This window comes from Rhinolophus sinicus, chromosome 17, assembly GCF_057876585.1.
Source record: "Rhinolophus sinicus isolate RSI-liver-muscle chromosome 17, RSI-T2T, whole genome shotgun sequence".
In the NCBI taxonomy this organism is placed as follows: Eukaryota; Metazoa; Chordata; class Mammalia; order Chiroptera; family Rhinolophidae; genus Rhinolophus; species Rhinolophus sinicus.
Genome location: NC_142517.1, coordinates 24,134,256 through 24,156,418, shown reverse-complemented (window position 1 = coordinate 24,156,418; position 22,163 = coordinate 24,134,256). Strand labels below are relative to the sequence as shown.

The 22,163-nt window shown below is 38.1% G+C and overlaps 1 long non-coding RNA gene across 1 annotated transcript in view; it reads right to left on the bottom strand.

Moving 5' to 3' along the window:
• Positions 1-22,163, bottom strand: part of LOC148754746 (uncharacterized) — a 328,146-nt gene that overhangs the window by 5,113 nt on the left and 300,870 nt on the right. Inside the window, exon 3 of the long non-coding RNA XR_016019852.1 lies at positions 18,689-18,820. This is a non-coding gene — a long non-coding RNA (uncharacterized LOC148754746). The remainder of the gene's footprint in view (positions 1-18,688; positions 18,821-22,163) is intronic.

The window sequence follows — 22,163 nt, the reverse complement described above, 5'->3', positions numbered from 1 at the left end:
CACTTCAAAACATTGTCATTTTGCCACTGTTTCACTGTGATCAATTATGTACTAAATTTCAAGTCTGAAAGGATTTATGTATAAACCCATAATTATATAACAACATAGAGACAGTCCCAGAAGTTTTTTCTTATACCGACATAGAGTATCATAATAAAGTATGTGGTGTTTTGCATTATTAACATCATATACACCTCTTTTTAACATTTTTATAATTATGCTATAAATAATATATCAAACGATAATGATTATTATACCTCCATTACATGCCTGTGAGGTAGGAATATTATTGTTCCAGTTCTGCAGATAGAAAAACTGAGGTTGAGGGCAATAATAACATATCTGAGGTCACATAGCTATCAAGTGGCAGAGCCAGCTTTTGAATTCAGGCCAACTGAGCATAAAAACTCTGGCAACAGCAAACAGTCTTAATTCCATTGCTCTGGTGGAACAAATAGTTATTTTAATTAGCTTGAGAAAATTATGTCAGAAAGGATCACTCATATATTGCTGGTGGGAATGTAAAATGGCACACACTCTTGCCAATAGTTTGGCAATTTCTTATAAAACTTAACACACAATTACCATATAGTCAGGCAATTGAGCCTTGGCCACTTAGCCCAGAGAAATGGAAACTTGTTTTCATGCAAACACCTGTATACAAATGTTCATAATGGCTTTACTTCTAATAGTTCCAAACTAGAAACAACCCGGATGTCTTTCAGCAGGTGGATGGTTAAACAAACTATGGCACATTCATACTCTGGAATACTACTCACCAGGAAAAAGGGGTGACCTGTTGATGCACTTGGATATAGATCACAAATAAATTATTCGGAGTGGTGAAAGCCATTCCTAAAAGGTTAGGCCCAGGTTCTAGTTATATAACACTTTGAAATGGCAAAAATTATAGAGAGCTGATTAGGGCTGTCAGTGGTTAGGGAGAGGGAACAGGGTGGGAAGGCAGTAGTGTGGTTATAACAGGACAATCCGGGAGCTCCTGTGGTGATAGAACTGCTTTCTGTCACTGCTGTGGGGGGAGATACACAAATCTACACAGGTGATAAAATCACATAGAATTAAACACACACACACACACACACACACACACACACACACACACACACACACACACACACCCCACAGAGCTATAAGCAAAAATGAGGAAATCTGGATCTGTGGACTGCATCAGGGTCAATATCTGCTTGTGATATTGGAATCTATTTTTGTAAGATATTATCATTGGAGAAAAACTGAGTAAACATACATGAAATCTCTGTATTTTTTCACATCTACATATGAATCTCTAATTATCTCAAAATAAATATTATAGTAATTAAAAATTATATAGATAATTCTATTATCTCATTGTAATTATTTTTCCACATACCTAAGAAAAGTGAACTAAACATTTCATACATATTATTAGCCACAATGTAACATGTAAAAATACAGTTTCATTCAGCAAATAAAGCCACCATCCTGCATTGGTGTGTTGCTTTTATTGTTTGTGGTGCATCCACTAACAAGTGACTCAGTCATACAGCATCTTTGTGCTATATGGACATGCATTATACAGTGTTTTTTTGAAGTGTGAAAAGAAATCCCTCAACAGTACAGCTTTCCTCTTGCATTAATTCATTATCTGAGCCTGGGCATATATATGCGGTTTTCACTTTCTTTGTGTGGTGCTTGTCAAGGACATCAATTTTAAAAATATGTCCTTATTTCTCAATGCCCACTGATTTTTAAAATACATGTAATTGAAGTCATTTGTTTTTCTTTAAAGAATAAAATAATAGTTGCCCCATCTTTGATTTGAATAGGATGGAGGAAGGAAAGTATCTTTAAAAACAAAAAAGGTTTTAAAGTCTGATTTTTTCAAAAGCAGTACTAATGAATCAAGGTAGTCTTAAATTACATTGTGTGATTCGGGCTATTTCCCTTACTCACTCTCTTTCCAAATTCCCCAGCTTATGCTCCCATGCCATTTTTGTTCAACCTATCCCAGCCGTTATTGGTGTTGATACAATATACACAAAGCAAGATTTGCCTTTATGGTTACCATGGAGACACCACTTATTAAAAAAGAGTCCTTCTTCTGAAAAGAATTGAAACGTTATGCATTCACTCAGGTCTGTAAGCAAGTTTTCTACATTCTGAAATTGCATATTTAATAAAGAAATAGCTCTGTAAAATTAACCTCTGACATTTACTGCCTACCTTAGTGACCTTGCACGGTTACATACTGTTTCCCTAAAGTTGTGACCGCATCCTTCTAGCCACTAGGAATTAAATACAACAAATGAAACAGCTAATCTTCCCTTTCTTATACAAACCTCCTCCTCCTAATTTAAAAATTGATAGCAATTATTTACATCTCTCCCTGCTCTATCTTCTATTCAAAGTTATGGCTGGATATACTTTGTAAATTTATCAAATACCGTGGCACTTGGCACATGGATAGTTGGCAGGATCCAGTTGAGAAATTTATTGTATATGGTCTTATACTGTGTATTGTTTCATGTAGATTAGCATTGCCACTTCCACTAGACTATAAATGAATCAAAGATAACATCATACTGTCCAGTGTTAATTTTACATTCCTCTTGTCCTTCCATCTTCCTTGCCTCATTAATGCAGCAATGAACAGCAAATCACTCAGTTGACAAATGTTAATTAAGTTCCTACTGTATACCTCACACATTCTAAGAGCTGGCGATACAGTAGTAAATGAGACAAGTCCCTGGATTTGAATTATATGTGGAGAAAAGTTGATTTACTTTAGGTATAAAGAATCTTCTACTTTTGTTCCTTGTGATGAAAACAATTTTGTTGGTACCATTCAAAACTGACACCATTTTAACCCTTAAGCTCCAATCACATAACAATGATAGTTATAATAGGAAGAGAAAAGTTAAAAAGCTATAGTATTGCTCAGAAACAATATCAGTAACTTTGGTGGAAAAATACTGGAACGGAAGTGGGCCTGCTGAGACCCTGGAACAGAAGCTGGAGACATGGCTATACTTTTAGCTCTTGCGGTCTAAGAAAAACAGGGGACCAGAACCTGGCCCACAGGTTGAAATAAAGGACTGGGGGTAAGGAGCTCCCCAATCTGTGAAAGGCATTAAAAAAAGACCTTTGACCAACAACTGAAGTTACAGCTTATGTACAGTCACTTAACTAGGATGAGGGAGAAAGCAAAAACTACCTTGCACCCAAGACTTGTGCCAATCTGCCCATTGATACAGTGCCTGGACCTGCATTTGCCCCCAGTATCATTCTTGGGTAAGCTCATAGTCACAGACAGGACCTCATTCTGGATTGGGGTCCCCAGTTGTCTAGGTTGTACGTCACTGTGAGAGGTAAAGATGTAAACAGTGCATAAAAAAAGCAATGAAATAACACTGGAGGAAAAAAACTCCCAGCAAAATGAGATTGAAAACCAAAATTCTGAAGTACATCAGAAATTTTATAACTGAAAAAATAAACAAGAAAATTAAAGATTGGGGGGCCGGCCCGGTGGCTCAGGCGGTTAGAGCTCCGTGCTCCTAACTCCGAAGGCTGCCGGTTCGATTCCCACATGGGCCAGTGGGCTCTCAACCACAAGGTTGCCAGTTCAATTCCTCGAGTCCCGCAAGGGATGGTGGGCAGCGCCCCCTGCAACTAAAATTGAACACGGCACCTTGAGCTGAGCTGCCGCTGAGCTCCCAGATGGCTCAGTTGGTTGGAGCGCGTCCTCTCAACCACAAGGTTGCCGGTTCAACTCCCGCAAGGGATGGTGGGCTGTGCCCCCTGCAACTAGCAACGGCTACTAGACCTGGAGCTGAGCTGCGCCCTCCACAACTAAGACTGAAAGGACAACAACTTGAAGCTGAACAGAACCCCCTACAACTAAGATTGAAAGGACAACAATTTGACCATTGTTCCCCCAATAAAGTCCTGTTCCCCTTCCCCAATAAAATCTAAAAAAAAAAAAAAAAAAAAAAAAAAAAAAAAAAAAAAGAAAATTAAAGATTGGGATATACAGTCATTCTGGATGAAATGAAAAAATAAAGCAATCTGAAAAATCAAAACAGCTGTGTTTAAGATTTTTGACAAGATTCTGCCGAGACATAAAAGAAAGAATAACAATCCTAAGAATATAAGGATTATGGAAAACAAAAGCAGTAGCATATAAAAGAAGAATCAAGTAAAAACCTTAGAAATTAAAAATATTATTGTAGAAAATATAATAAACAGTATTAATTCAAGATGAAATACAGTTGAAGAGAAAATTTTTAAATATTAGGAAAAAGGTACTGAAAAATATACACAGAATCCAGCCCCCACGATGTAAGGCATTGAAAACTGTATAAGAAATAGCAGTTAAGAGACAGATACACTATGGAAAGACTTCAAAACTTGTTTACCAGGAGTTTTTGAAAAAGAAAATAGAAGAAATAGCTTAGAAGCAAAAGTTAAAGATTGCGTAGTATTATACAGAACTGAAAAGAATATAATTTCATATTGAAGTACCACACAATACATAGCAGGATATATTTTAAAATAGACTTATTTTTATTCCAGTGAGAAGGCTCCACCAAAGAAATCTTTTGTCTCATGTGAAAATGTAACATTGACAGGGTGTTGATGAAACAGCAACTTTTCTACTTATAGAATTTAACTTATTACTCTTGGCATACATATATTTGAGTTACTACATATTATCTAAATAGAGTAACTTAGAAATATTGATATTTCCCCCCCCCCCCCCAGGAACATTTGAAAAATTTATTCAACCTCTTCAAGTGCATCTTTGACACCACTGTCTTTGTCATCACCAGAGTATTTCTAAGTCATCATAGCAGCTTCACTTATACGTCAGTTGTTTTCAGATACAGTATTACATGACTGCATGTGTGATGTTGACACTGGAGTTCCCACTCACATACCTTAGTATAGGATTTTTTTCTTTTTTTTTCTTCCTTTAGGTTTTCTAGGTTTATAGTCTTAATTCTCATATGCAATAACCATAATTGCTTTGTAAAGTAAATTTTAAAAGCCTTATTTATAATGGCTTCCAACTTTTGCAAAAGTAATGTCAAAATCCAGGAATAAACATTGAAATTGTTAACTTTTTTGGCCTTCCTTTTATTAATTCTTACAGAGGATCTTTGTAAACATCAAAATTAGCATTAATTGTAGAAAAAAAGATTGTAGATCAGTTTCTGTTATCCTAAGCAGTATTTTATGGCTTATGACAGTGACCCATAACATAAGAGACTGCATAAGGACTTGAGTGCAGGTGGTTATTTTCTTTTCTAGAAATTTTTGAGAAAAGTTTACCTTATGTTTAGGTCATATAGGACTTTTATTGACCTCATTATATTGTCATGGTGCTGTGTATGTAGTAGTGAACAAGACGGATAATAGTCTGAATCTAATCTCTTGGAGTCTACATTCTAGTTTGGTAATACAGACAGTAACCAAACAAGTAAGAAAATATCTGGTAGTGATGACTTCTATATAGAAAATTAAAAATACCTTCAGAAATTGGATGAAGTTTATAAGGGATCTAGAGGGTTTCCAACGAATCTGAGTATCTGATTGAAGGGCCTGTGAGACCAGGCCAAACTTAAGCCTCATTTACCTAGGCCTAGATTTTACATACCCTGAATCTCAATCCAGTAATTTACCTTTATACTGTTCACCTTATTATTCAATTATTTTTGAACCTCACATAAAATATGTATGAAAGGCATTATAAATCTAGAAGAAGAAGGAAGAAGAAGACAATTGTAGACCATCAAAAATCAAAACAAACAAAAACCTCTGATTTACTGAAAGTTGAAAAGACATAATTGTCTATATATGCATGAGTCTTGGTCATGTTTGAAATGGTTAGGGCACTTCAGATCTGCTCAGTGGGGATACGTGTACTTTTGCTTGCTTTTCTCTCTCTCGCTCTCTCCTTCCCTCCCTTTCTTCTTTCTTTCCTTCCCTTCCTTCCTTCATAAATTCCTGTATTTTTAAAAGAAGCATGCATTTCTTATATAATCTGACAAACAGTCATGTTATTTTAAATTAGAACCATTTGGTTTCATTTAGTATTTCAAACATTGTTTTCCTTTTTATTGGAAGTGATTGAAGTAATATTTTCAAACCTTAAATCTGAAAGTTTTCTAAATACATTCTCATGGGTATGTTGTTTTGCTGATTTTATCTCAATTAATATGTATCAATGGGAGAGTAGATTAAATATAATTTTAAAATATTGATTTTAATTGGTTTCTGAGAGAAAGATGGTTTGCATATCTGCAAAAGTTTCCCAAGAAACTACATTATTTTAATTGAATGAAATCCAGCCCTTTACCACCAGTTATTATTTCATGGTATATTTTATACTATTAGGTTGATTACAGTATGTTGAATTACTAATGTCGTAAGATAGTACCTCGACTTAGAAAGAGATACTCAGTCCGTCCTGAAACTCATTTAATGTAGAAAATACATTTATCTTTCTAATTTTACTACCTTTGAGTATCTGAAAGAATCCATTTAAAAATACTGCTAGATTACAGATTCATAATCATCCCAGGTAAAAATCTTGGCTTTACTCCCCATTATCCTGTTTTAGGTAATAGAGAAACCTAGAGTGATTTCCATTCTTTATGGGTCAGAGTGTTCTTTGCTTGGGCAATTTTCTGATGTAACTGATGATTCATTAACTTTATTTCTCCCATATAATCCAATCACATTAGATTTTAGAATTGTCATTTCTTTTCCTACACTATGACTCTTAAAGGACACATGGGTATTATATTCCTTAACTCTTATTTCATTTATCTTGGTGCATTGTAGACTTTCACATACTTACATTTAATTGAATTGTTCAGGGCATTTGAAAATTTCTCACAATACATCCAGGACAATTTTATTTTGCAATCAAATGCACCTTTCAAAAGTATATAAAATGAAAAGGGTGAAATAGAAGTTTGCTAAGTTTTCTTTCAGCTCTAAAAATACATAATTCAGTAAAACAATCTTTTTAGGTCTCAATTTTTTTTTCAAGACTGGGATATCAGATCTATCAATATCAAACAACTGACGGGTGTTTTTAATTGCTTTTGAAACGTGTGAGTGTTACATCATCCAATCCTATTAACAGTAAGGATACATTATAAAGAGACTATGGAAAAATGTCTAATGAACGGCGTAGATTCTTGTCAAGTCTTAAAAATGTTTCTCTCATTTCTCTGGTATATACACACACACACACACACACACACACACACACACACACACACACACCTGTTGTGTACTGCCTGGAGCAGGTCCAAGCAGCTGCTGGGGTGGGTGGAATCAGACAGCTGAAGTTGACTTTCTGTCTCACAGAACAGGTGGCAGAAGGAAACATGTTGGCATTGTCGTAGATGAAGAATCCAGTTTTTCCTGCCAAGCTTTCTCCTGAAAATAGTGGCAACAATACCAAATATGTCTTACTTGGACATACATGGCAAATACAGGAGAGAACCCTTGAAGCTTGAACCAGGATTAAGGTGAAGTAAATGAGGAAACTAGGATGCAAAATTTAAGGTGGCACTCAGTATCTCACCGTCAGGTGCTGACCTTGCACTTGCACAACCAGGAAAGTGAGTGCCACCTTAAATTTTGTGCTTTGCTGGGCGCTGTTTGGCTCAGTTGGTTAGAGCACTGGTGCTTGGTAGTAACACCGATGTCTCTGGTTCGATTCCCACATTGGCCAGTGAGCTGTGCCCTCCACAAATAGATTGAAGAAAACAACGACTTAACTTGGAGCTGAGCTGCACCTTCCACAACTAGATTGAAAACAACAACTTGACTTGGAGCTGACAGGTCCTGGAAAAATACACTGTTCCCCAATATTCCTCAATAAAACTTAAAACAGAACAAAAATTGTGCCTTGCTTATCACACCCTGGCCCCTGCCAACTTTGTTTGTCAATTTTTTGTGTCTCTATGTTATAGGCCACATATGACCAGGGATAAATCAGGTGACAAGAAAATCCAGTTGAGGTAGCAAGTGTAGTTTTCTTCCATTGATGCATCTGGAAGATATTTGATAATGGACTTAGAGCAAGGACTGAGTTGAAAGTTCTGAATATCAGGGCTCTTCTAGGTTAATTAACTTAACCATGTTTTAAAAGTATATTTTATCTACACACACTCTCATCCCAATGAACAAAAGAGAAATGTGCAACCTGATTAAACTGTATGTTATACCTTCTTGTTTGTTCTTTGTCCTGGATTTATATCCTCAACTGATTCCCGGTAGGCTGTTTTTTTTTTTATGTCATTGACTTAGTCACTAGTTAAAGAAAATTCTGTCTCCATCTGCCATCACTCAGAGTTATGCTATAGCTGTATATGCTATAGCTGCCTGTGGTCAGAAATACATAAAGCTTAATGAAGTTCTTTCTGCTCCTGATACAGGAGAGTTAGCATGTCCCAAGTTAGACAGGGAGGTCCCTGATGGAATTTGAAATCACTCCCTCACTCCAGGACATAATGTAACAAGGCCTTGAGGTTAATTATGAAATTCATTTTGGCCTGACAAACGGAGCTGATCTGATAGATAAGACTAGGTTACTTTGCTAATTCCTTTAGGATGGGCAAGCAGAACAAACCTGGTAGATGAATTTCATTAGAAGGTGCCAGTTCCCTTCTTCAAACAAGTTCCCTTCTCCAAACAGTTCCCCTTCCCCAAGCAGGCAAGGGAAGGTATAAGAGTAAGAGCTTTTGCCTCAGTCAGGGGTCACCCCCCATTCAGGAACCCCTCCTGCTCGGGAGCTGCAACCTCTTCTCCTGCCTCTAATAAACTATCCTCTTATAAAAACTTTTTGCCTCTTCCTGGTCCGTGTTTCCATTCTTTGGCTTCACGAGACACGATCCTGGCCCACACTCAGAAATTGCCGGCAGATCCAACATCACCTATATCACTCCAGCTTTCTTAACAAAATTCTTGCCCTAGCTATTATACTTATTCTCCTGAAATGATATCTCTATGTCTGTGCCATATTCCAGATCTCTGATTGGTCCCCGCTGAGAGTGTCTCATCCTGTTCTGGGTATTGGCAGAAATATTTCTGGATTTGTTGTAACCTGAGCAACTATTCCATTGCATAGAAACAATTACACTCCCTGTTGCTTCTTGAGTTGTGCTACAGAGAACCCCATAGCTGGGTTCTAATATTTAATCATCTCGTGTTCATTATCACATAGGATTTCCATACTACACATGCCTCTTTCTGTTCTAAGTGCTGTGAAAAGTGAAGGAGAGCGTCACAGAAGTGCAGGTGGAAGAATCATTCATCTCATTTATGCTTCCTATACAGGTCCTAAAGTCCTGTTTAATTCCCTTAAAGCCAAATTGGCCCCTAGCCTATGAATTAATTATCCATTCATAAGACAAACTCTTTCCCACTTCTCTTTTCCCCTAGGTGCACTTGGCCGTCCTACCCTGATTCTTCAGAACCCCTAAGGCAAGGGTCAAAACCGCAAATGCACTGAGTGCAGTCAGAATGTATGAGTGAATGCAACTGACAGGTGAGAGACGAGAGTAGGACTGTGGTAAACTGGTTTAGAGGCCCTCTCAGGAGGTCCTGCATGAATCCCATGCTCAAATCCAAATGTAAATAAGATAGCACAATCCGCAGGCATAAAATAAAAATGCCGAATAAATGGTGCTTACACACATGTATATGTGTGCATGTGTCTGTGTTACGTTCTGACTATCCTACTCAGAAGGGGACTTTGCTAATGTAAAAGTATTATAGATTATGAAATGTACATGCATAACATATATCTCCTAACGGAGCCAATTAAAAATTAAAATTGGGGGACAGAAAGCAACATTTTCACAATTGATCTAGAAGCCCACGCTGGAGGTATGCTAAGTCTAAGCCAGCGATTTTCTCAGGAAGAGAGAAACAGCAGAACTCCAATTTCTAGGAGAAAGAAAAGTGCTAAAAATAAACTCCCAGCAGTACGCCTGGGAGGAGGATTTAACAGCAGTCTCAGAGTCTCACTCATACTTTCAGGAGAGATCAATGAGAAAACATCTTTTCCCACAATTAATGGTTGTGGCATTTCAAACTGAAAAAAGAATTTCCGGGTAAACAAAGGCAGCACTGAGCTGTACTGAGACCATATACATTGATGGTTCGGCTGTACCTGTACCTCTCCTCATCTCTTAAATAAATGTATCCGAAGCACTTGGGATCCTGAACAGCGAAAGCAAATACCATCACAAGCATTGTTGAAAGCCTCATACATTTCATTTAATTTGAAAAATAAAGCTCAAAAATTGAATTGTCCTGAAATCAATCTTCTAAAACAAAACAAAATCAGTCCTCCATTATTGTATTTATTAAAACTAGCTTTTTTTCTGAAGCTGAACAATAATGAATGTCAACTACAAGCTTATATGTGTGTGTGTGTGTTTGTATGTGTGTGTTTGTTTGTTTTTGTGTGTGTATGTATGTGTGCGTGCTTGTGTGTGTGTATACTTATAAGAAGCGAAGTACAGCATTAGGAATAGAGACAGTGGAAATGTAATGGCTGTGTGCGATGTCAGATGGGTAGTAGATGGGGGAGGGGGTTCACACAGTGTGAGGGATATAAATGATAAACGTCTAAGTATTACTTCGTCTTGTGCACCTGAAACTAATAAAAATAAATAAATAAATAAATAAAATGAGCAGGATTGTTAGGAAAAAAACTAGCTTTTTTGGTGTTATTTGTGAAAATGCTAGATAGCATACAATTTTAAATAAGAACCAAAAGTATAATTTCAGACAGTAATACCAATATAGCAAAATGACATGATTGAGTGAATATCAACCATGATCAGATTATCTTTAGGGCTATGTCTGAATATACGGGGGGAAATGCCAAAAAAATGAATACACGTGACTTGTATTCATCTTTTGCTCTCGGTATATATTGAGTATTTCAATTTTAATACAGTTTTTTTCTTTCTTAAAATGTGTATACATTTTTTTGGCACCCTCTGTATATTCTTCAGTTGAAATGGTACCTACCTGTTACAAGGACACAGGAAAAAAAATAGAAAAAGAAGAAGCCCAGGTTTTATAGTGCCACATTTCTTTATAAAACAAACAAAAGCACAGTGGTTTTCATGGTATTTCTTGAAAAACAACTTTCAGAAAGGTGATTTAATACTTGGTAAATAATAGAACTGATCTGGAGCCACCTTGTGGCAGTCACCTGTAATTGGATGTGGTTTTTCAGAGACAGGCTTCACTATATTCTGGAATAAATGAAGGTGTTTTACAGATGAAAAATTATCTAATTTATTTCAGAAAGCTGACGTTTCAAACATAGACAACATATTTATGTGGCAGAAGTGCCAAACAAGAATATATTTGTGATGGAAACTAACAACGGTAATTATAACAACAATCATTTATTCAGCGCTTGCTGTGTGCCAGGCGTTGGGCTGTGGGTCTTGTGTGTATTTGTTCACTGGACAGGAGAGGCTCTGGGGCAATCCAGGTAGACTAAATCAGTTTCTTGGCCAAGGCCACACAGAGTTAATGGAGGGTGGAGCTGGGATTTGCAACCAGATTCTTAGTAACTGCTGCCGTTTTAAAAATGCCTGCTATCTACTAGGCATCAAGTTGCATACTTTCTACTTGTCATCCAACTGTGATAACATTCTTATGAGATAAACATTAGTACCACCATTATATAAATGAAGAGATTCAGAGAGATTATATAACCTGCCCAAAGCTGGAATTTGAACCTAGGAATATTTTATCCCAAAGGTCATACTTTTACTTATACTAGGCTATGTCCTACTACATCAACTATGTCATGATGCTTTAATTAATTATATATGTACAGATATTTTCATTCATTCACTCACTCAGGATAACACACACACACACACACATATACACTCACACAAATACACACACACAGCAGTGAGGGGAGAGGGAGAGAGAGTATCAAAATGCAGACTGTAGAGTTTGAGGTTCAAGAGGCCATCTGACAGGGTCTAGGAGGAATCTATTTTCTCTGAAACTGGCAAATCTGTTTAATGTTGCTTTAAAGTAATTATTAACAAAGACTGAGAAAAAAACAGGTAAATATATACATCTGATTATTATGGAAGATACACAGTCTCTCTTTCTATCATACACATACACACACATGCATCCTGGGCCTTGGTATATTTTTCCTTTAGCTGGTACACTCTCTTCTTCTTCCCTATATGGGGGTGTTGTGAGGATTAAATGTGTTAAAACTGCGAATGTGAAGTGTTAGAACAATGCCTGGCACAGAGAAAGGACATATGACATATATGAGTTTTAACTGTTTTTACTTATTGCTTTCTGTTAGAAATCTCTCCTACGCTGTGGGGCTTTGTTTTTCTGCTCTAGTTGCAAACACTTCCGCATCTTCCTGACACATCCACTAACCCGCTTCTAAAATGTGAGATATAGGTTGTAATGGCCTCTGTCTTGGGCTTACTTGAAAGTTTAGTTTATTACTGTATCACTGTTAGAGATGGAAGCTCTCAAAGACGTTTTACCAGACTTTTTACCTCCGATCCCCAAGCAGAGTACGAACATTTCTATCTTGACCTCACTTACGTGATTAATTATCCAGGGTCATCACACCAAGCTAGAGATAGTAGGAAGCTTCTTGGGCACCTAATTTTATTGTCCATTCTCGTATATATGATGACTTGGAACAATCACCATTAATGTGTTCTTTATCGCCTCTTCTCCTGTATCTGGGAATGGTGGAAGTTTACAGCAACAAGGTATTTGGGAAGCTGGGATTTTGTGAGGTGGAGCTTATCAGAGTTTAAGTATCATGGATTCCAGACTCTCCTCCTAAAAGCAAGCCTTATCCCTCCTGTTCACTCTGTCTAACCTTTCTAATTGGTCATGAACCAAGTAGAAAGGAACAGAAGCAGATTTGTTATGTGTCACTCTTGTACTAACATGAAATGAATGATAAGAAAAGGGTCTTTAGCAAGTCACACACACACACACACACACACACACACACAATAATCCTGGAGAATAAGTTACTAGTGTGTTACTGTAAGATGAAGGGATCTATAATAACTCATCAAGAGTTCTTCTGGGGCAAAGCATTAGGACTGGTTTCTTTGTTCTATTTAACTTGCCCTGGGCACAGGGCTTTTGCCCTGGATTCTTGGCACATCCTTCATGGAGTGCCCTTTACCTTCCATCAGCAGGGACCATCTCTCCTGGACCCCCTCCCTCAAGATGTCTTTCTCTTTCTTCACCCTACCATGCCTCCTCCCCTTGGTTTTGTTAACACCTTTCCCTCATCCCTAGACTTATCTCCTGATTCTGCCTGGGTGGGGCAGGACTCACTTGGGCCTGACTGGGAAAGCCACTTGTTATTCTTGCATCTGTGTGTTGTTGTCATTGTCCTGCCTTCACACAAACAACGCTTATCTCCAGTCACACTTCAGAAACTTGCTGAAATCTCCCCCAATCCGCCACCAAACACTGGGTCCTCATCACAGCTCTCTTATGACTTTCTACAATACCCACACTCTATAGCCAGAGCTGATGCCTTGTCCACAATCCTGATCCTACATGCATAGTCCATCACTGATTTTCTGTCTTAAGGTATTATGCCGAAGGCATACAGTAGTCAGAAAGAAAACCCATCGAGTGTTCCATGAAGGGAGGTGGCTATTTTTGTCTTCTTATAACCCAAACAGAGAAAAGCAGCTGAGGCTCTTACCCACATATCAAGAAATGGGAGTGAGGAGGGGTTATTGATTGTAATGTCTAGGGAATCCTAAGCTTAGTCCCATTGTAGTTCAGCTCTAGGTATAGAGTTCCTAGAGTTTTACTAAATCTGGGGGGTCGGGGTGGGGGTGTCTCCTGGGAACAATAGCATATTTTGTCCTCTCGTTGAAACATATTTCAGAGAAACCACATCTCAAGAGTCTTTTCTCAATGGGAAAGGGTTCAAGTTGTGATCCCTAGGATTTCTGGGTCACACGGAACAGACTTTGATGTAACACCTGCAGGGAACCATCTCCACATACAAGTTGTTTAGATCAAGATGATCTGATTCTCTTCTGCTTCAGGACTGAATCTGAATCAGCTTAGAAAGAAGTTGGCTGGTATCTCTCAATGGCTGCCAGGCCACCATTGTAGGCAAGGTTTGCCCTGAGCAACCTAGTTATGTGATGATAGAGAAGTGGTGAAGGTGGGGAGTTCCCACTCCTTAAATCTGACCCTAAACCCACTGGCTTCTCCTTAGCTGCCAGCCCGGTCCATTCTTTTGGAAAGAACAAACACCTCTTTGCTTGCAGTTTTTGCTTTTATCTTCCCTTCCACCCTCTACACGATTCAGCTGCGGTGAGTCAGCCACCACTTTATTTTTACTCCAGGTTTTCTGTGATAGAGGTCAGTCACCATGGGAGCTTTTCCTGGGAGCCTGCAGCAGACAGGGATGGTTTAATGTTTGGAAGGAAATGGGATGATACTAACTGATAATACTGCTCCAGCTGGAATTTGGGTTCTGCACAGATACCCCGCACAGTGCCCATGACCTATCTCCCCACAGCCTCTTCCAGAAATCCCACATCTGCATTCCACCTGCAGAGTACTCCTGGCACTCAAGACCAAGACGACTAAGCTCTCAGGCCTTGCAAGGGCATATGGCCAAATGGAATTTGGAATTAAGGGCTTCAGAGGAAGTGGCCTGATGCTAATGAGTGGCCATTCTTGAGGGAGGAATCTGGAGAGGTCATGCAACGTTGAGCCTAATCACAGGCCTGGGCCTATGGCCCAGAGCACTTTTTTCCTCTGCCTTTCTGCATGTTTTGTTTTACAATAAGAACAATAATAGCTCACACTTCTAGTGCTTACCCTGTGCCAGGCTTTGTTGGAAATTCTTTGCATATATTAACTCAGTCTTCTTAACCCCAACACTAAAAAGATATTTATGAGGGAGAGAAACTCTAATTCCATAATCTCACTCATGAATCACTTGAAAAGTAATCCAACTTTCTTCTCTTAATTCTGCGTCAAAGTACGTCATCTAACATACCACTCTCTATTGGTTGTTTTCCTTGGCATGTGTATAGGACAACTCATATCCAAACTGGCCCCACAGTTAGTCCAGTCCCAACTCTCAGTTTAATGTTGACTCAGCTGCAACCCCAGCTATCTCCCCTACGCCTCCCCCCTTTAGAGGGTGTCCTGTGCGCCTCTGCCGTTCACACTGCCCTGCCTATTCCCCAGCACCCTTAGCTATGTTTGGTCATTAGAGTAGAACATGTATATACCTCTGATGTATTACATGATGACATAATTCAGACAAAGCAGAACATTATCAAAAAATTTCAATAATCCCGACAGTAACTTCTGAACTATAAGTTCAGCATTTTCTCCCAGTTCCTTTCTCCCATGAATGAATGAATGAATAAATAAATAAGTCAATCTGTTTCCTCTCCTATTCTTGATCGATAATACAAAAGCACTCTTTATTGCTTTAGAACTCCTGCTTAAAGCCCTTCTTTATTCAATTCAAATAAAGCCATGACAATATACTCCAGGAAGTCATCTGTCTCGCATAGCCAGCAGTCTGGATGTCATCTTAAGCTCAGCTGGTATTCTCCATCTACAGAAATATTTAGCAGTTGGTTGAATGAAAATAATGATGTGTTTCAGAAATGAAGCATTCATTTCCTTCCCCTGACTGGGTGGCCTATAGCTTACTTACAACACAGCACTTCTGTTCTGTCCGCTTTGTCCTCACCGTCACAAGCTGCTTCTTCTCTGTGTGCTGCTTCATGCATGCAATCTCTGATTTGTGCATTTTTAAACACACAGAGCTATTTCCTCTTGGTAAACAATACTTATTTGCCTCTGTTTCCTTTGAAGAGGCAATGCTATTCCATCATTGTATCACTCAGGTGCCAAGTAACAGAAAACCTAACTCAAACTCAGCTAAGCAATAAAAATAATGTGTTGGTTTACATAAAATAAAATCAAGAATAAGTCTGAGCCCTAGGTAAAGCTTGCTTCAGTAGCTCAGCAATATAATCTGTGATTTGACTGCTTCGTTATCCTAAAGCTTTACAAATGGCTTTCAACTGCATCCAGTGGCCGTATTCACACCTCGCAATGAGATATAACAGAATTCCTCTGTGAATTTCTGGTAGAAGCAAAGAAGTTCTTTCTTCCAAGGCTCTAATACACATTTTCTTGTGTGCAGCTGGTCACATGCTCATGTCCTGTTTATCATATTTGGCTAGTAGATGATACCTGCTGATAGGCTTAAACTAATCAGGGCTCACCTCTAATGATGGTTTGGGTTCAGCTTTTCCCAAGCCCAGAAGCTCTATTCAGGAAGGCACTTTACCAGGAGGAAGTGGGATTTGGATTCAGCAAATTACTCTACAATTACTACAATTCTATCATAAAGCTAATTTCACTAATGTTCAAGGAAACCTATGAAGTGTGAATTACCAACTTTTGGTAACCCCTGTTTCAAATGCACTTTGTGTATTTCCCATGCTCTTTGCTTGGTATGCACAGATAGCTGAGGCCATAAATACTCTTACTGGATTCCTTCTCATCTGTTTTCTTATGTGAATGACGAGGTCCAGAGCCAAGTGTTTTATGTGTTTACACATAAGAGTTTCACAAAAGCCCTCTGCAGCAGACACTATCAACTTCATTTTGTGGATAAAGAAATAAAGTTAACTAATTTGCTGTGTCACACAATTAGTAAGTGATGGACTCAGTATTTAAATGAAGGTAGTCTGTTTCTAAAATCTGTAGTCTTAATGACTATACCATAGCAACCACCATCTCCTAATGAGTTGAGGCTTACCAAAAGTGCTAGGGCACCAACATGCACTATATGAGTTATATTTAGAAAAGTCAAGAGAATAAGGAAGTTTTAATCTGTTTCCAGGGGCTAATAATTAATTCAGTTTTAGAAAATGACAAAAAGAAAGTAGAACACTTTTATTCCTACATTCCTGTTCATCTTTTCTATCAAGAAGAGTGATCTTTGGCCTGACAGTAGCTCAAATGCTGGCAATAGGGAATAGATTTTGAAGATGGGTGAAGACATTATGGGAGAACACCTAGCCACTTCCATGAATTTGTGTCCTTTTGCCTAGACAAATTAAATATCAGGAACTGAGGGAAGCTGTGCCTGAGTCAGACTGCTGAAGCGATGACAGTGATCTATGACAAGGGGAACTACTCCTAGGAAATGGCAAATAGAGGAAAAAAGAAAGAAAGAAAGAAAAAAGCAGTTCCTCAAATAAATAAATGCACCAAGGACTGAAGAGGCAGCTGTTGATTATGGGTAGGCTCCAAAGTAGCTACAAGCCTACTTTATTAGACATAGAAAAGGAACGAGGCCTTCCAAATAAAAATGGCAGAATGAATATGAAGATGAATATTTATTTCTACTTATTTCTTAAGACTCACAAATCACAATAATTTTAAAATGCATAATCTGAGTAGAAATGGTAGCAGATGAGGGGGGGCCCACATGTTTAAAGCTAAAAATGTAATATAGGCCTGGTTACTGACCTAGAAGACCATAGAAAGTGAAACCTAAGTCTATGATAGAATAAAGCAAAAAAGTCATTGCAGCTTTATTTATGGTGGCCAAGACATGAAAACAACCAAAATGTCTTTCGATAGAAGATTGGATAAAGAAGATGTAGTATATATACACAATGGACTACTCTTCTGCCATAAGAAAAGATGAAATAGTGCCATTTGAGACATCAGGGATGGATCTTGAGATTATTATGTTAAGCGAAATAAGTCAGACAGGAAAAGTCGAGAACCATATGACTTCCTATGTGGGATATAAAACTGAAAACAACAAAAGAAGGCGACAAACAAATGAAGAAACAAAAACTCATAGACACAGACAATAGTTTAGTGGTTACCAGAGGGTAAGGGGAGTGGGGATAGTAGATGAGGGTAAAAGCGATCAAATATATGGTGATGGAAAGAGAACTGACTCTGGGTGGTGAACACACAGTGTGATATATAGATGATGTATTACAGAATTTTCCGACTGAAACCTATGTAATTTTACTAAAAATTGTAATTAAAAAAATAAATTTTAATTAAAAAAAAAGTCAATGACAAGTAAGTCTGTTGACTATAAACCTCAAAAGGCTTGGGAAAAGGAGGTAGGGGTGGAGGTAGCCGCCATGCATACAAAGAGGATTAGGTACAAGTTATGAGTACTCCTTTCTCCTGCTTGGATCATGTAGTCTGGCATCCAACAATATGCCACCCTAACCGTGCACAAGATTGGAGTATTGTCTTCTGGGGAAAATGACATACTCAAGAGAAAAGCCTGATAATGACCATCAGAGATCTCAGAATAAAACAGTTGGCTTTATAGAAAAGCCTGCCAATTGACAAGGTCCTTCACACCAACTCAAATACAGATTTTCCAAACAGCTTTTTCAGCACCTGTTTATTTTGCCAAACCCATTTACCATGTGATTCCTTTTTTATGGCCGCTCCCCCACCTCCTTGTCTGTTTGACGGACTCCATCTCATCTTTGAAGACTCAGCTCAAATATCAGTACTTTCCTGGAAGAGTAAGCACATCATCCCTTATGTCCCTGATGCTTCTCATACATACCTGTATTATGATACCGTGTTGTTTTCATTATTTGGGTCCAGGTATGTCTCCCTCCTCGTTAGGCCATGGATCTCTCAAAGGTGGGGACCATAAATATCTTCAGATCTGTATTCCCAGCCTCTAGCTTAGTGCCTAGAACAAAGAAGGAATGTATTACAAAATAGTTTTTTGGTTTTTTTTTTAAAGATGTTTTATTGGGGAAGGAGAACAGGACTTCATTGGGGAAACAGTGTGTGCTTCCAGGACTTTTTTTCCAAGTCAAGTTGTTGTCCTTTCAATCTTAGTCGTGGAGGGTGCCGTTCAGCTTCAAGTTGTCCTTTCAGTCTTAGCTGTGGAGGGCGCAGCTCAGCTCCATGTCCAGTTGCCATTGCTAGTTGCAGGAGGCGCAGCCCACCATCCCTTGCGGGAGTCCAACCAGCAACCTTGTGGCTGAGAGGACATGCTCCAACCAACTGAGCCATCTGGGAGCTCAGCGGCAGCTCAGCTCAAGGTGCTGTGTTCAATCTTAGTTGCAGGGGGCACTGCCCACCATCCCTTGTGGGATTCGAGGAATCGAACTCGCAACCTTGTGGTTGAGAGCCCACTGGCCCATGTGGGAATCGAACCGGCAGCCTTCGGAGTTAGGAGCATTGAGCTCCAACCGCCTGAGCCACCGGGCCGGCCCACAAAATAGTTTTAATGTGAATTGGATACAGTGGGAATTTATAATGTCTAACTTGAAAGAGTTTGTTTTGAAACCTGAGATGCTATGGCTACAAAACAAAAAATTAGTTTTCCTGAAACTTATCAAGACTATGTGTAATGGAATCGGACCATTATAATTATATAAGTAAGGAAGTGGGAATCCATCAGGAACAACACTGGTATAACATTCAATATCAAAAGTATTGCATAAAACGATGTCTTTTCCTCAAATATGTATATTTTTCATTTTCCATTCATATCTTTTGTTTCCTTTTTCATTTCTCTTCATTCTATTTAGCACTCCCTTCACATTTAGAGACGATGTAATTTTTTTCTGTATATATGGTAGATTTTGTGCATATCTATGAATCTGCATCCCCTATAAGCAGGCAGTGCCATGTGTCCACTGATTAGCCATTCCTTGTGTTTAGAGTTGAGGACTATGAGAATACAGTTCTAGGAACCACTTTCTTACGGAAACGTTTGTGGCTAATTTTTGGGAACTCTTGGGACTTATAAGCCATATTTCTATAACTTTCTTTTTAACATACAGAGGTCTCATGAAGTAGTTGTAATAGAGTTATTTTTCCTTATTATGACTGGTGACACTACAAAATGTCTCTTCCTAGTTACCTAAAGCCATTGATTGATTAGTCTGGGTCATTATGTTTATTTTGGAGATAATTTAATTCCATAAAATTCCATAGACATATTGAAAAAAGTGGGTATAAATATAATACATGGCAATGACCCACATTTCATTTAACAGGAAGGCTTCTTGAGGGCAGGAGTCATATCTGTTATGTTATTCACCAGATCTCTAACACCTATACAATACAGAGTACATATAGTACAGAGCAGATGTTCAGTAAATACTTGCTAAATAAGTAAAACAATAATTATGGTAAGCATTTCATTATCTCTTTTGATATAATTTCTATAATGCTATTCTAAATATTGAACCAAAAGTAAAAAAAAACCCTCTTCCATAATTAGGATAATGTGGTATTGGTGAAAAAAAAAAGACAGATCAATCAGATCTGTTTGAACAGAGTAGAAAGTCTAGAAATAGACCCACGTAAATATAGTCACCTGATCTTTGACAAAGAAGCAAGGGCAATGCAATGGAGCAATGACAATCTTTTCTACAAAAGAAACTGGACATCCACAAGCAAAAAAAAAAAAAAAAAGAAGAACTAGACACAAATCTTACACTATTCACAAAATTTAACTCAAAATGGATGACAGACCCAAATGTAAAATGCAAAATTATTAACTCCTAGAAGGTAATATAGCAGAAAACGTAGATGAACGACCTTGAGTATGGTGATGACTTCTTAGTGGCAGCACCAAAAGCAGGATCCATGAAAGAAAGAGTTACTGAGCTGTATTTCGTTAAAATTAAAATGCTTGCTTTGTGAAAGAATATGTCAAGAGAATGAAATGACACACACAGACTGGGAAAAAATATTTGCAAAGGACATATCTGAGAAAGAATTGTTTTCCAAAATATAGGAAGAACTCTTAAAACTCAATAAGAAAACAAACAACCTGATTGGTAAAAAGAGGGCCAACGACCTTAACAGACACCTCACCAAAGAAGATATACAGATGGCAGCTAAGCACGTGAAAAGATGCTCCATCATATGTCATCAGGGAAATGCAAGTTAAAACCATAGTGAAGATACCTCTACACACCTACTAGAATGGCCAAAATCAGGAATGCTGACAACAAATGCAGACAGGAATGTGGAGCAACAGGAACTCTCATTCCTTACTGGTATGGTCACTTTGGAAGACAGTTTGGTAATTTCTTGTAAAACTAATCTTACCATGATATCTAGCAATCTCACTGCTTGGTTTTAACCCAAAGGGGTTGGAAAATTATGTCTACACAAAAACCTGCACATGAATTTTTGCAGTAGCTCTATTCATAATTGCCAAAACTTGGAAGATATACTTCAGTAGGTGGTACATCCAGACAATGGGATAGCATTCGGTGCTAAAAAGAAATGAGCAATCAAGGCATGAAAAGACATGGGAGAAACTTAAATGCATATTCTAAGTGAGGGAAGCCAATCTGAAAAGGCTACATACTGTATGATTCCAACTATGTGGCCGTCTGGAAAAGGCAAAACTATGGAGACAATAAAAAGATCAGAGATTTCCAGAGATTGCGGAGACAGAAGAAGGAACAGGAGGAGCACGGGGGATTTTTAGGGCTGCGAAAATTCTCTGTATGTACTGTAAAGGCGAGTACATGTCATTATACAAGTACATTTGTCTAAACCCATAGAATATACAACACCAAGAATAAACCTGAAGGTAAACTATGGACTTGGCATGATTGCGATGCACCAATGTAGGTTTACAAATTATAGCAAATGTGCCCCTTGTTATATTTGTGAGGGATGATGATAATGGGGGAGGCCGTGTATGTGAGGGGGTAGGGGATATATGGGACATCTCTGCACCTTCCTCTCAGCTTTGCTGTGCACTTAAAACTTCCCCTAAAAAATAAAGTCTTGAAAACAACAAACAAATGACAAGAACAAAAACTCCTCTGGCCTAGAAGGCCAGACTTAATATTACCACAACAAAGCATGTAACTTTGAAAAACACAGAGAATTATGTGACATTTACATGCTATTGGCTTGTAAAATAACTTAATTCTTCTTACTAGGCAGGATCTATTAATTTGAAAGCTGATTTTGTCTTGGAACATTTTAAAAGAATGTTTTAATAACAAAAATTGATTTTGTTGGTATTAAGCTTGCATAAATCATTTTCC